The following is a 16,808-nucleotide window of genomic DNA, read 5'->3' on the forward strand; positions in this document are numbered from 1 at the left end:
TCATTACTTGGTACATAGTAGGTGCTGCATAATACTGAGCCAATTTATACACGAAGGATTTTTAGGAAGGTGAGTCTAGAGGTAAGGAAACAAGTTAGATGGAGAGTGATCTCTCTTTGGGAGATAATATAATACAAAATTCAAGTGGTGAAGTGATTTTGTTAAGGGAAAACATTGAACAGATAAGAAAAACATTGCAAAGATTGGAGTTGGTGATTGACTGCTGTGAGTGACAGAGAAATCAAAACAACTGTATGACCAGTTCAGTCTATCACAAAATTTATTTGATTAATCTTTTCAAATTTGGACTGAAACAAGATATCTTGTTTTTTCATTTCCTATGCATTGAACAATACCATAAATGTTGTCATATCCTTCTTTCTGCTTACTTTAGGTTTTATTTGTTCTTCTTTTTCTCATTTCTTTGGGTATATGCTTAAGTCATTAATTTTAGAGCTTTCTTCTTTTTCATATAATTATTAAATACTATAAATTTCCCCCTAAGAACCGCTTTAATTATAGCTAATGTGGTTTTGATGTTTTCATTTTCATTTGTTTCAAAAAAAATTTTGAGACAGTCTCACTCCAATACCCAGGCTGGAGTGCACTGTGGCAATCATGGCTCACTGCAGCCTCAACCTTCAAAGGCTCAGGTGATCCTCCCACCTTAGCCTCCTGAGTGCTGGGACTATAGGTGCATGCCACCATGCTTGGCTATTTTCAAAATATATTTTAAATTATTTATGATTTCTTCTACAGCCCATGATTATTTAGAAGGGTTTTTTAAAGTTTCTAAATATATAGAGATTTTTTTCAGATATCTTTCTGTTACTGACTTAGTTTAATGCAGTTTTGATAAGAGAAATACTCTATTTGATTTACTTTTAAAAAATTCATTGAGACTTCTTTCTTTTGTGACCCAAAATCTCTTTTTTTCTTGGTGAATATTCCATTGGCATTTGAAAAGAATGGATATTCTCTATTAGGTAGAGTGTTATATGTTAGTCAATTGGCCAAGTTGGTTGATAGTGTTATTTAGGTCATCTACATGCTTAATGATTTATTTTCATTTACTAGAGAAGAGTGTTAGAATATCGAACTATAATTGTGGGTTTATATATATATTTTTCCAGTTCTATTAGTTTCAGCTTTATGTATTTTTAAGCTCTGTTATTAGACGCATTTACTTTAAGACTGTTATATCTTCTTGATTAATTGACTTCTTTATCATTGTGAAATGTCTCTGTTTATATCTAATATATCCTTTGTTCTGAAGTTTATTTTAGCTGGTAATAATATAGCTACTCTGCCTTTCTTTTGAGTAATATTTACAAGGCATATCTTTTTCTATTCTTTTCTTTTTAACCAATTTCTGTCTATTTTTAAGGTGAATTCCTTGTAAACAGCATATAGTTGGATTCTGCTTTTTCAGATATCTAATCTGACATATTTTAAAATTATAGTGTCTAGAGCATTTACAATTAATGTAATTATTGATACCATTTGTTTTATGTCTACTATCTTTGTTTTATATTTATCTCATCTGGTTTTTCCCCTTTTTTCTCTTTTAAAAAAACTTATTAATTGCATATTTAATTTCTACTATTAGTTGTTTTTTTTGGTTGCTGATTTTATTTTTAGTACATATCTTTAACTTAACATAGTTGACATTTAAATTATATTAATACTTCTTATCCTTTATGCTCTTATTATCATATATTTTAAGGCTATATGTATTATCAATCTCATAATACATTATTATTTGCTTTAAACAGACATAAATATCTTTTTAAGAAATTTAAAATGAGAAAAATTCTTTTTTATATATGTTCACATATATACATTTCTGTTGCTTGTCATTCTTTGCTGTAGGTCCATATTTCTTTCTGGTATCATTCTTCTCTGGCTGAAGAACTTCCTTTTACAGTTGTGTGTGTGTGTGTATGTTTGCACACACACACACGCATGTATGTTCATGTGTGTGTTCTTGGGCACGTGTGTGCTGGTCTACTGGTGACAAATTCTCTTGAAAGAATTCATCTGAAAACGTCACTGTTTTCCCTATGTATTTGAAAGATATTTTTACTGGCTTAGAATTGTAGGTTGACAGTTTTATTTTGTTCTGTTTCCTTTCAGCACTTTAAAGAGGTCTTTACATGGTCTGCATGGCTTCTGATAAGAAATTGGCTGTCAGATTTCTCTTTGTCTCCCTGAGTATAATGTATCTTTTTTCCTCTGGGCATTTAAGATTTTCTCTTTATCACTGATTTTTAGCAATTTGATTACGATTTGCCTTAGAGTGGTTTTCTTTGTTTCTTCTGCTTGGAGTCATTGAGATTCTTGGATATATCTGAAAACTGTTGCTTTATATATATTTTTGTGGTTTACTAGCTGTTTACAATGAAAGCGCAATGCCCATGGCAGATGTCTTAGTCTGTTTGTGGTGCTATAACAAAATGCCATAAACTGGGTGGTTTATAAACAACATAAATGTATTTCTACAGTTCTGAAGGCTGGGAAGTTAACAATCAAAGTGCTAGCAGATTTGGTGTCTGGTGGGGGCTGCATTCTAGTTCATAGATGGTGCCTTCTCTCTGTGTCCTCACCTAGTGGAAGGCATGAGGCAGCTCTCCAGGACCTCTTTTATAAGGACACTAGTTCCATTCATAAGGGCAGAGCCCTCATGATTTAATCTGCCTACCAAAGACCCATTTTCTAATACCGTAACATAGATGGTGAGGTTTCAGCATATTAATTTTGGAGAAACATGAACATTCAGACCATAACAGCAGGTAATATTTCATGTGTGGAATTAGAAGTCTTATTTTGTTATTATTGGTAGAAGAAAGCTTTCTTAGCTTATAATTCATTATTAAACTTGTTATTAAAAATATCTTCTAAAATTTTAGGATTTTGTTGTCAAATTTGAGAAAACTTCTCATTTTTTTCTTGACTTAGCCACATACTTTCAGTGCCCAGCACCATAGGACTCATTCATTTACCATGATCACCTCTGGACCTGTATCTTATGCATGATTCTAGATGAGTCAGTACCCAGGATGATAGAAGTATTGCTAGAAGCCAGTCTTGAATTTGCTTGGCTAGTTATAATATAACCATATACAAGACTCTGCAGACCACATAAGCCTATCCCATTAAATCCAAGCAAATATATCCCTAACTCAACCTCCATTTAGCTGTTTTTTTTCTTAGAAATGGGGTCTCACTCTGTCATTCAGACCAGAGTGCAGTAGCTCAATAATACCTTACCATAACCCCAAATCCCTCAGTTCAAGCAAACCTCCTGCCCCAGCCTCTCGAGTAGCTAGGACTACAAGTGTGTGCCACCACACCTGGTTAATTTTTAGATTTTTTTTGTAGAGAAGGGGTAACACTATATTGTCTCGGCTGGTCTCAAACTCCTGGCCTCAAGCAATCCTCCTGCCTAGGCCCCCCAAAGCACTAGGATTACATGCATGAACCACCATGCCCAGCTAGGTGGACATTAACATTCAAGTAGCCACTCCAGCATACCACGCCTCATACCATGAGGAGAAGTAATGGAGAAGCCATAATGAAAGAGACACTGGTATTCATTGACTGCAGTTAATATATCTTACTTTTACAAATTTTACAAACGTGTATGATCACTAAATACAATGGTTGTGTTTTTCTCTGCTCTGGGCCTTGGGAGGGGTTTGTGCAGAGAAGCCCTGTCACTTATGCTTCATTCACTTTACCCTAATTCTGCTCTGACTTTACCATGGTGTTTTTTAAAAGCAGGATCATTCTATGTCACATACCAATTCAAGATTTTGGAATTATCGATTCACAAGTATAATCTTGGGCTGTATTACAAAATTGTTCAGCACTGAAATCAGGAATCAGGAAACATGCTCTTGGTGTGACTCTTACTTCAGCTATCTGCTTCTGACAAAATCCAGGTCAGTGCGCAGTTACATACCGTTTCCCCAGCCTTGTGAATAAAATTAAGTTTAGTAGAGATTTGGGTTAAGGCAAAAAAAAAAAAAAAAAAATCCGTTTTGCAGCTTATTGGTCTTAATGATTATAAAACAAAAATAAGCAAAAATTTTCATTCAAAAGTAGAAAGTGTGTGTTTCATTTTACCTTTGCACTTAGTAAGTGGTATCGTTCTCACTTGTTTGTTGTGTCATTTGTCCCCTCAGTCAGTCACTTAGAAATAATGAAGATATAAACTTTATTTTCACAAGTTGGTTTGCTGCAATATAGCCCCCCAAAGTAATTGGGCTTTTATTAGTTTTTATTGCAAGTATTTCAGTTTTAACAGCTTTGATAGCAACCATATCTTAAGTTTTTCTCTTATAAAAATACTGAGAATCCCTTTTCATAAACAAGTGTTTCTTTGAAGATAACTTTATCAACATGGTAATAGTCTTTAAGTTTCTGATGTGGTGCTGCTTAGTCCCTCATAAAGGACAAATGTGATTCTTTTGCACACTTAATAGCAACATCTAGGCTACAGTCATGTCTGGCTGCTGATAGGAAGTTTAGAATCCTTTTCCTGTTTTGAATGTTCATTCCTGTGTTAATTGTTGATTAAGAGATTTATTGACAGACTTCTGCCTTTGATTTCAAGTATCACTGTTGATTGACTGCTGTAAGCATAATAGTGATGGATACAAAGCCACTAGTAATACCTTTCAGAATAGTAAGATTTAAATACATTAAAAGATAAAATGCTGAGGTCAACTTTAGAGAAGGGAGAGATCTCTTTGACCTAAAGATTCTAGAACTCAAGCTGGGCTTTAAGGTTAGACAGAATTTGAAGAAGGACATTCCATAGGGCAAGCAAAAACACCTAATAAGAGTAAAGGCAAAGAGGTAGGCATGTGCAGCTCTCATTTAATTTTGTTTAATTCAACGACATTTATCAAAAGCTTATTGTCTTCTGAGTATTTTTCTAATTAAACATACAAAGATAAATATGGAATAGTCTTTACCCTCAAAGAATTTAATCATCTAGGAAATGGGAAATGATATTGACACAACTACTACAAGACAGTAGATTTCTATGAATTTAATTTATATCATAACCTTTAAGGTTGCCTGAGCAACAAACTTTGAGTCAGAAAGATCTGGGTTTAAAATTTAGCACTGACTCTTCTTAGCTATGTAACCTTGAGCCCCTTTGAGTTTAATTTTATCTGTTTCTATCTTCTACTGTATTTCACAGATATAACCTGAAGCCCTCCTTCAGCAAATTCATTCCCACCATGTCAGAGAGAATTTCACTGCCAGCTGGGCTATCTCCCTCCATAGGCTTTGTATCGCATTGCTCCCACAAGGCTACATTAACCCAGTCCAGATTACTGGGCTCCAGTTCTTGATGTCTGTCTACAGCCATTGCCATCCTGCCTCACCAGCTAAATTAATTGGCCCTGACGCTTCTCAAAACTACATCTACACTCACCATTCTTTTCAAAGTAGCTCATTGGACTACTCCAAAATATCAGGGTGCTATCATTTCAGTTTCCTTCCACCTGTCACTCACGAGGTGACGATCTCCTTTTGCCCAGGACTCAGGAGATTCCTGGAACTTTGGAATTACAGGGCTAAAACTTGGAGAATCCCAAGTGAAACAGGATGAGTTAGTCATCCTACCACCAGCCTGGTTCAGACCTCCTCCCTATACCTATAGCCCTTGTTTCTGAAGTGTCAACATATCTGCTGCTTAACCTTATCTAAGTTTGGCAGTCTTCTGAATTTTTTGGTGGGGAGGGGTAGGTGGGATGGGGTCTCACTATGTTGCCCAGGCCAGTCTTGAACTCTTGAGTTCAAGTGATCCTCCCACTTCACCCACCTTAGTAGCTAGCACTACAGGCTCACACCACTGCATGCAGCTACCTTGTTAATATTTTGAAGGTCAAATGATATACATATGAGAGCTGAATTCCCAAAATATATTAGTTAATACTGAGTGAGAAAGCCAAGCCAGTTTAAAACTGAAAGCAATACCAGGTTGCAAATTAAAACATCTTGCTGCTCAAAAAAAATTAAGAACTTGAACACAGCATCCTGATGGCTGGGATGAAAGGTTTATATAATATCATAGATAAAGCTGAAAAATAGCTTTGACCAGGATCCCTTTTGTGTGTGTGTGTGCATGTGTGTGTATGTGCACCCATGTGCAGATGGGTATGCACATGTGTGTGTACATGAGTATGAGGGAGAAAGTTAAAGGCTATGAACGAATTTTGGAAAAATCAGTAGAACTAAGGTAGTAACTGGATATAGTAGGTAAGAGCAGCTTAACTAGGAAAATTGATTAATTAATACATTATTCTGAAATTTATTTTTATCATAAATTTAAGTAAGCCCTTGATTCCTTTTATTACATTTCTATGATAACCTAGTATAAGATAATATCTGATATAAATCCAAAGCAGGTAATTGTTTATTTCTAACAATATATCAGTATTTCACAGGCAAGTTTGAGATACATTAAATAATTGTCAGAAACAGGGAAAGAAAGATGAGTAGGCCAGGTGAAATGGCTCATGCCTGTAATCCCAGAATCTTGGGAGGGTGAGGCAGGAGACTCACTTGATCCCAGGAGTTCAAGACCAATCTGTACAAGATAGTGAGAACCTGTCTTTATTTAAAAAAAAAAAAAGGGATAGTAGAAGTGTTTATTTAGAACATTTATGCAATTGATATTTTCAGATTAAAACATTTTAGAAATTTTTGATACTCTTTTTCTTCACAGTCTTATAAGTGGTCTTTTCTTGCATTTGATGACTTTAACTAAACATGTTACAATCACTGATTTAGTTTCATAACTGGTTTTATAAAAAGTTTCCTTAATAGTCAATGAAATGAGTTTCCTAACTTAGAGCACTTTTTTTTTTTCAACTCAGAACTAATTAGCTATGCTTAAGACTTTCTCACAAGAATTTCTCTACAGAGGAAACAGAACTTTCACTTTGAGGCTCTCCTAGAATAAAACTATCTATGGGAAGGATCACGTCCCCTCTACCATCCCCATTTTCTATAGACTGCTAAATGCTCAGGAATTTGTTGGCATTCACAGAACTGCCTTTTCCAGTGCAATGATTTTGAGGCAAGATGATTTGGGGAGACAAAAAGTGCAGGACTACAGTTTTACTAAATAAATATGGGCTTCTAAATCAGTAACAAAGTGCGTATCAGATACTCAAACAAGTAAATTCTGAATGTATGAATTCAGGGGGTTTCTATTACTCTATTTGTCTGTAGCTGTTAACACACCACAATAGAGACAATTAATAGTGAATATACAGTTACAGATAAATTGATCAAATTCATTCATTCAACAAATATTTATCAGGTACTTTCTATGTATAAGGCACATGTCTAATCACTAGGAATATTGTCAAAATATTAGCCATGTAGAGTTTACAAAATAGCTAGTGGAATTTACAAAAATCTGTAGCCTTGTAGAATTTAAATTCTCATCGGGGAGACAGACAAAAAACCTAAAAGTAAGTATTATGTCAGATGGTGATAAGTGCTATAAAAAAATTAAAGCAGGTTAAGAAGGTTAGGGAATGACCCAGAGTGGATGGGCAGGTATGCTGCTTGAGATACGGTGTCAAGGAAGGCCTCTCTGAAAAGGTGATTTGAGCAGAGACCCGAAGGTAGTAAAGGAGTGAGGGATTGAGCCTTGAAGGTATCTGAGGAAGAGAAGATGAGGGAGCAGCAAGTGCCAAGATCCTGAGGCAGGATTGCTGGGCATATTCAAGGAATAGCAAGGAGGTTAGTATCGTAGGAGCAGAATGAGAAGGGAGAGAGTGGCAGGAAATGAGGTTAGAGAGGTGGGGGCATGGTGACAGATCTTTTCAGGTTTGCAGATTACGGTAGAGATTTTGAGGATTCAGTCTCAGGGAGATCCCTTTAGAAGTAGAAGGTTGCATTTTTTTTCTTCAGCTTTTAAGTTCTGGGGTACATATACAGGATATGCAGGTTTGTTACATAGGCAAATGTGTGCCATGGTAGTTTGCTGCACAGATCATCCCATCACTCCGGTATTAAGCCCATGATCCAATAGCTATTCTTCCTGGTGCTCTCCCTCCCTCCACCCCTCCAACAAGCTCCAGTGTGTGTTGTTCCCCTCAACGTGTCCATGTCTTCGTACCATTCATCTCCCACTTATAAGTGAAAATATGTAGTGTTTGGTTTTCTGCTCCTGTGTTAGTTTGCTGAGGATAATGGCTTCCAGTTTCATCCATTTCCTGCAAAGGATGTGATCTTGTTCCTTTTTATGGCTGTATAATATTCCCTGGTGGCTATGTACTACATTTTTTTTATCCAGTCTATCACTCACTGATGGGCACTTGGGTTGATTCCATGTCTTTGCTATTGTGAATGGTGCTGCAATGAACATATGTGTGCATGTATCTTTATAACAGAATGATTTATATTCCTTTAGGTGTATACCCAGTAATGGGATTGTTGGGTCTACTAGTATTTCTGCTTCTAGATCTTTGAGGAATTGCCACACTGTCTTCCACAATGGTTGAACTAATTTACACTCCCATCAACAGTGTAAAAGTGTTCCTTTTTCTCCACAACATCACCAGCATCTGTTGTTTCTTGACTTTTTAAGTAATCACCATTCTGACTGGTGTGAGCTGGTATCTCATTGTGGTATTGATTTGCATTTCTCTAATGATCAGTAATGTTAAGGTGTTTTTCATGTTTGTTGGCCCCTGAATATCTTCTTTTGAGAAGTATCTGTTCATGTCCTTTGCCAGCTTTTTAATGGGGTTGTTTTTTTTTTCTTGTAAATTTGTTTAAGATGCTTATAAACCCTGGATATTAGATTTTTGTCAGCTGGATTGATTGAAAAATTTTTCTCCGATTCTGTAGGCAAGAGTTGCATTTCTTAATTAAAATATCCTCAAACCAAATTGTCACAACACTGGCCTTAACCAACCCATTTATGCCCAGTTCCGTTTTTTGATTGCCATTTAACAATGGAACACAATAAATTTTTTTTCTCTTCAAATTCTTGTTCCTTGAATTTTCTAGGTAACATATGAATTTCATGCAAAAATTAAAAAAATTGCAACCTCAGGCATAATGGGTTAAGAAGACTCATTTGTACTTTGAATTATTTTTCAAACTTAGGTGGATTATCCTATAAGCATATTAATTCAATCTTGGGAAAGACTTGCCTGGTAATATGGCAGAGGCTCTAGCTTTCAAAACATCTTAGAACAGCTTGACTATTTCTCAGGTTTTTCATCTCTCACATCTCTAACATGTCCAGTGCAAGTTTTTAGTGAAGTAGAACTGATATTTTTGTAAACTTATGTTATATTACTGATAATTTTCAAATAGCAGAAAATCTAGTCTACTAGCTAGAATATTTTTTATTTACTTCAATTATTTATTCCAACAAACATTTACTTTGTTTTTACTATATTCCCAAATTGTGCTAGGTCCTCAGAATACAAAGATATATAGGCCGGGCGCGGTGGCTCACGCCTGTAATCCCAGCACTTTGGGAGGCCGAGGCGGGTGGATCACGAGGTCAAGAGGTCGAGACCATCCTAGTCAACATGGTGAAACCCCGTCTCTACTAAAAATACAAAAAATTAGCTGGGCATGGTGGCGCGTGCCTGTAATCCCAGCTACTCAGGAGACTGAGGCAGGAGAATTGCTTGAACCCAGGAGGCGGAGGTTGCAGTGAGCCGAGATCGCGCCATTGCACTCCAGCCTGGGTAACAAGAGCGAAACTCCGTCTCAAAAAAAAAAAAAAAAGATATATAAAGGCTGTTTCCTCAAAACAGATTCATAAATAAATAATTGCAAGATGATATGACAAGTGCCTACTATACAGTAGTTGCTCATTAGATACTTGTTTAATGGATGAATGATGATAGGACTGAGAATGAAATGATTATCTTTGTCTGAGGAAGTCAGGGAAGGGGGTCGGAATCACTTTTAACCATTAGCTCCATGGGAAAAGGGGAAAAGAATATTATCGTTTTTTTCTCTTCAAATTCGTTTTTTTCTCTTCCCTTTACATTGCTGGTAAAGGGGACAATGTACACAGAAGGCACAGAGATGTAGAGATGTGTGATTCCACTCCAGCACTAATTTTGGATTTTCATTTAAAATATTCTGTCACATCTACACTAGAGACATATTGTTGGTACACATGCTTCTTTTTGGTGTATTTCATATGAATCTATATGCATCTAGAAATTTCCTACAGCACTATGGGTATACATGTATATATATTAGCCAGATGAAATATCTATGTTTTTAACACAGTAACTTGTGTTGTCACAACTTATTTTAAATAGTATATTTACAAGCAAGAACAACTCTGAAATCAGAACAAATAACATTGTCTTAATAATACAAAGAGTAATTTCACAGAACACATTCGGTGGGAAAAAAAATCATACTTTTTGCCACATGGTAAAATGTATTATCTTGTCCATTCATTGTGCAGTTAAACCTTTATCAAGGTATAACAAGCCCTGGAAGTGATTTCAATTGAATGACAAAAGGGATGGAATAAAATTCATTTAAAACTGGTTCACACCAGCTCTCCTGCATGTACTATTAACTGCTAAGATCAAGTCACAAAACATTATTTTGAGGAGAAAGGGTTTAGTGAACCCTAGAAATTGGGTTTGATTTATGCCAGAAAATCTGCCTTTTCACTGCTTGAGATTTCTATGGAAGAAAGCCACAGTCTTTTACCAAATGGTTTCTAAGGAAACCCCTTATAGCACAGCATCTGAAAACAGTTTGGTTGTTAATGAGAAATGGTTCTCACGGTGGGAAAGCGTTGACTGAAAGAAAAGGCTTCTGGAGTTGGCGGTCAGTCTGTAAAAAGTGTTTACTATTCTACAGTTATGTTTATGAAATTTTTACATAGAGTAAACATTTTTGGGTCCTGTTTTACTTTTCTTTCTTGTAAATATATTTTTTAAAGAAACTAGGGCAATAGAAAAGTTTTTGTTCTAAAAGTGTAGCTACATGAACTTGCAAATATATTCAAACAAGTTGTCTTCCAGAATTTGTGTACTCCAGTTAGTTTTTCAATCTGTTTTGGAATGTCAACATTCTAGAATTTATATGTTAGCATTGAAACATAAGTAAATTAATTTTGCATAAATATTTCTAAAAATCCTAAAATACAGTAGGGTATTTATATATTTTTAAACATTTTTAAAAATGTACCATAAGTTGTATTTATTTTACTTCTTTAATTTATCCATAAAAATAAAAAGAAAATAATTAATTGCAATGAATGTTTTAACTATAACCCTTTTATAAGAATTTCAAGATTAAATTTTAGTATCTAATGAAGCACTAAACCTTGTAGTTAAAAAATAAATGCTAACTATACACAAATTCTTATAAGTGTACCTATTGAAGTCAGATTCCAAAACAACTACACCTATATTTTCCTGGTAAACTTTAAGTAATGAAAGCAAAGGACACTCATGCAATGATTTTAAATACATTTTCATCTGTAGCATGATTCAGAAACATGAATGAATATATGACCAAGAAAGTGACCATCAGAAGTTCAGAGGAAAATATTTAGAAATATTTCTTGTTTTGGAATTAAGTTTTCAAGTCTGTTTAAAAATATAATACTCAGTTGTTAAGTCACTTAAAAGCATATTGGTACATCACTTTGCCCAAAGCTGCCATCAGTCCATCTGTCCACAAGTGTGTTTTCTGCCTTAGACTTTCGTATAAGGCAGAGTTGCCAAGAGAATTCTTGTTGTCTTCAGTTGTTTTCCTCATTTGACCCCCACCTCCTTTCTCTTTCTTCTCCGGTCTTTGAACTTCCTCCACTTTGGGCAGCTGCTTTCATTTGCAGCTCTGCTTTGGGCAGGGATAAAATTCTGCCAATGAAAACAGGAAAAATAAGAAAACAAGAAGGGTTGCAAGTGTTTTGCATGTGTTGCAGCTCTCCGGCTGTCCACTTCGGGGTCTTCTTACCCATTTGGTAGTATACTGAGAAGGAATCTGTTGTTGGGAACTGACCCTAGGTGACCAGAGCTTATCTAAGGGCCATTTTTTTCTCATCTTAGAATCAATAAATTTAGAAATCGTTTGTATTAAGAGAACTGTGAAAGTGATGTTTTATGTTTACTTACCCACTCCGTATTCTGAGGGTTTATAGTCATCATTTGGTTTGGTCAGATCTACACTATTGTCAAGTTACAGTAATATATACATATAAACACACACACACACACACACACACACACACACACATATATATATATATATATATATTAGAGACAGGGTCTCACTGTGTTGCCCAGCTGGCCTTAAACTCGGGCTCAAAAGATCCTCCAGCCTCAGCCTCCCAAGAAGCTGGGACTACAGGCACTTGCCACACTGTGCCCAGCTATAATATTTTTGATTATGACATTTGAGAGGGAGAGAATTTTTAACTCTTCCTCATTCACTACAATACACACAAGAAACCTCCTGGGCAGAAACTTCTCTAACTTTCTCAGAGCGGTATATGATAGATAGATATGCATGTAAATACATGAGAGTACTTCATAAATATTAGTTCATGAAGATAATGAAGAAAACATCTTTTCTAAGTCAATAAATAGCAAGCAAATTCTTAATAGTTGCTGTTATTATGCCAATATGCTTGATTTTTGAAGTTTAGTGAAATCTTTTTTGAGTGGCTAAAAAAGAGAAGAGATGTAAGTCTTGTCTTCATTAATAAAACATCAGGAGGACTGATTGTTGGTGGTATCTGAATAATATACTCAAAATTGGAATGTAGTTTCTGCCTTGGCACATCTGTCTTGTTTTCACTTCTTTGCTTCCTCCTTTTTCTACAGTATCCACTGCAGCACCACAGGATGGCTCCCGAGATAAGGCAGCAATCTAATGGGGCAGCTGTAGATCTCTGTGTTAGACTTAAAGGAGTAGTTATCATTACTTACGTAACCCACACTGCATCCACACTGACATATATATATATAGCTGAATGAAGAAATCACCCAAGCGAAATGTTGCCTCCTTTTTACCTTGTCTGAGTGCCATTCATTGTTATTATCAGAGCTGAACAGTAAACGGCAGGAACCACACGAGAGTTGTAAACAAGTACACATGAGAAAAAGGAGAAACTGTATTTGCTGAGTCAAGATTCATGTAAAAGAGAGGATCACATTTCCCTTTCTTGGAAACACTTCTGAAAATATTTACAGTCTCAAGATCAGTTCAGTTTAAAATATTCTCATTAAGTGTCTGCTGTGTGTTAGACTCTTCACTAGTAACTGTGAATACAGAGATAATGAAGTATCTTACTCATGGAAGAACTCACAGACTAAACTTATAATAATCTCTCTTCTCCTTAGAATTTGGAGGACTTTGAAGGGTTTCCCCTAGATTTTTTGTTTTGTTGCACAATATTACTCTTATTCACTTAATGAATCTCTAATGAAAGGCCTATTTGGTGGTACAGTAGGAGTCCTAACGATGAATAAGTCCTAATGACAAATAAGACATCATTAGGACTTCCACTCTATCAGTCTGTTTTACAAGTCCCACTCTACTAGACAGGACCTTCTGGAGGGTAGTGACTTGTAAAATGGAAATTACAGTACAATTTTTATATAAATGATCAAATCTTATTCTTTCTGGAATGCTTAACTTCTGAGATTGAGAGATCTTACCAGTTAAATGAGAATACACATAAGATGTTGTAGCATTGTATCTGGCAGATTGAGAGGACCCAAAAGATGTTAACTACCTCCTTTACCATTGTCACCTTTACCTTTCCTATTTCACTATTCTTAAGCAGATATTGAATACAAATCTAGTCCTTCCATATTTGACCTCTTTAAATGTCTCATTAACAAAAGTCAATCTATTTTCTATGACATGAGACTCCTTATGTATAAGCATATCATTATCACTTATGTTCTTCCTCAGTTCCTGAATATCACATGTAGTGATAAACACAAAGATGTATGAAAAATCGTGTTTGTTGAGGGAAAATGGGATGCTTTTCATTCTACTTCCATATTTTCATTCCAGCAGCTTTTCTCTTTTGGAAGATAAGTACTGAATCTTGCAATGAAACTTTTTCTAACTTAAGGTATATTTTAGTGAGTTCCACTCTGGATAACTGTCTGATGCTGTCATGAATATTCAGTTAACATTCATTTATTCATTCATTCATTTATTTGTTTTTGAGACAGAGTCTTACTCTGTCACCCAGGCGGGAGTGCCACGGCATGATCTCGGCTCACTGCAGCCTCTGCCTCCTGGGTTCAAGCAATTCTCATGCCTCAGCCTCCTGAGTAGGTGGGACTACAGGCATGCCTCACCATGCCTGGCTAATTTTTGTATTTTTAGTAGATGGGATTTTACCATGTTGGCCAGGCTGGTCTCAAACTCCTGACCTCAAGAAATCCACCCACCTTGGCCTCCTAAAGTGTTGGGATTACAGGTATGAGCCACTGTGCCCAGCCGAATATTCAATTAACTTTTAGATCAGGGTTTCTGAACCTCAGCTCTACTGACTTTTCCAGCCAGATAATTCTTTGTTACAGGGGCTGTCCTGTGTGCTGTATGATGCTTGGCAGCATCTTTGGCCTCTACCTACTGGATGACAACACCCCTGCACAGTTCTGACATCTAAAAATGACTCTAGGCATTCCCAAATATCCCTGGGGGGTAAAATCATCCCCAGTTGGAAACCCCTGCTTTTGATCATCTGGCCATTGATTTTAAGCCAATAGGATGGAGCAATGTGACTACAAGGGTGTGGCCTTCTGGTATGTCGAGGACTTCAGTCTGCCATGCTCCTTCTTACACTCAGTGCCTAATTTGTGCAAGGTACCAGCAAACCATGAAGAGAGAGCTGGTCCGTGTCTTGAAGAAATTCAGAGTCTAACAATTTGTAAATTAAGTTGACTCTTCAGGTTTTGGAATTATGCTAGGTGATTCTTAGTAGCACTTTGAGGTGGAACCTTGAGCTTCTTAGGTGACTGTAATAAATTTCCAAAGTTTGATATTATTATATGCTATCAAAATACTTCCAAAGGAGTAGACAACCCCTATACTTTTCTTGAAACTTTTCATTGAATAGTTGATTCTTGTGTAAGGAATGGTTTGAAATTTGCAGCTTTGTTTTGCTGGAATATGTGCTTATTTTAATGTTTAAACCTTCTTCTTCCAAATCTTTTATAATTCAACACTTGTGTTATAGATTCAGAGGATAATAACAGCACCTGTCCTGATACATAGAGTTCTTATTGTTTGGACAGCTGTCTAGACTCTGAACATCAGCTGTCTGCACTCTGATTTCAGAGTGATCTAGGTTTGGACAATAAAAATATTTAACTCCCCTCCCCTGGACCTACAATTGTTTAAGGGATGGAAACATGCAAATTTTGATAAACATTTGAATTCTAAAAGAATAATTGTACAATAAAAAAATCTTGTAATTGTGCAACTTAAGCTAACCTAAGTGTTCAGCTTACTATCAAGTATATAAAAACCTTAAAAAGCCTTTAAAAATAACAAAGTATTCCAAATCCTATAATTAAGCATTTGAGTCACTTTAAATCAAGTAAGGAGCAACATACAATATAGCATTTAATATCACATTTGAACTGATAAATCAGTGGGACAACTTAGTTAAATAGTAATAAAAGAATTAATCCCAGCAGTATAGCATTTCTCTGACATTTATCTGGACCTTTGTACATGCCAAAGTGATTCACTTTTTCATTCATAAAACCATATTAGGAATCCGAATTTGATGGTTTTCTATGTAAGAATTTAGACATTTTAGTCTTTGCATTCCAAAAACACTAAGAAAGTTTATATTTGTTTGAAATAGATTCCAATGATCTGTTCTAGTTGATGAAATGGGTACAATTCCAATGATCTACTATGATGAAAAGGGTAAAGGGAAATTTCTCTGATTTCTAAACTAACTTGAGAGATTTCCCTATTGCCTCAGTCTGTCCTTCCACCCCTAAGCTAGATAGAAAGACAGATATGTGTGTACACACTATAACATTGTTTAAATGATACTCATATTATTGTCCTGAAATAGTCATACTTTAAATGGTTCCAGATAATTGTCTTCAGTTTTGCTAATATAATTTATGTAAGTCATATGGCTAGGTCATATTTAATAGAAAATTTGAGAAGAAAGGTACTTTAAAATATATTTTATGATGAAAACTATCTTGGTAAATTTCCTTATTTATTTTATATGGTAAAAATCATTGGTTGCTCCCTAAGAAAATATCACTTAATTTACATTACAATGCTGGGCATGTATTGCAACTTGCTCATTTTTAGAGCTAATTTATGTAGCATATTTGCATGTGTGTGCATAAAAGATTGTGACAGATATAAGAAAAATAAGTGAAACGTTCACTTATTCACAATATAAATAAATATAATCTATTAGTATTCAAATTAAAAACTAAATAGCAAGTCAGTAGTTCATTTAGTTGAGAAAGTTAGGGGAGGATGGGGAACTAACAATAGTGGTACTATTATTATCATTCCCAAGGAATGATAAACAAGGAAAATGAAGCACAGAGACATTAAATAACCCTCCCAAGTTCATGCAGCTGAGAAGAGATGGGACTTGAACTCCAGCGCCAGCCCTGTTAATCACTATTCTGTACTGTCTCTCAGGTTCTTATGCCTTTGTTTGAAAAACATGGTTCCCTGTGAAATTTTACATGTAGGAGAAAGCTTCAGGCTATGAGAGCTCTCAGAATATAATTATTTTAGACATATACTGGGAA

This window comes from Aotus nancymaae, unplaced genomic scaffold (genome assembly GCF_030222135.1).
Source record: "Aotus nancymaae isolate 86718 unplaced genomic scaffold, 86718_ANA_hifiasm-v0.15.2.pri h1tg000117l, whole genome shotgun sequence".
NCBI lineage: Eukaryota > Metazoa > Chordata > Mammalia > Primates > Aotidae > Aotus > Aotus nancymaae.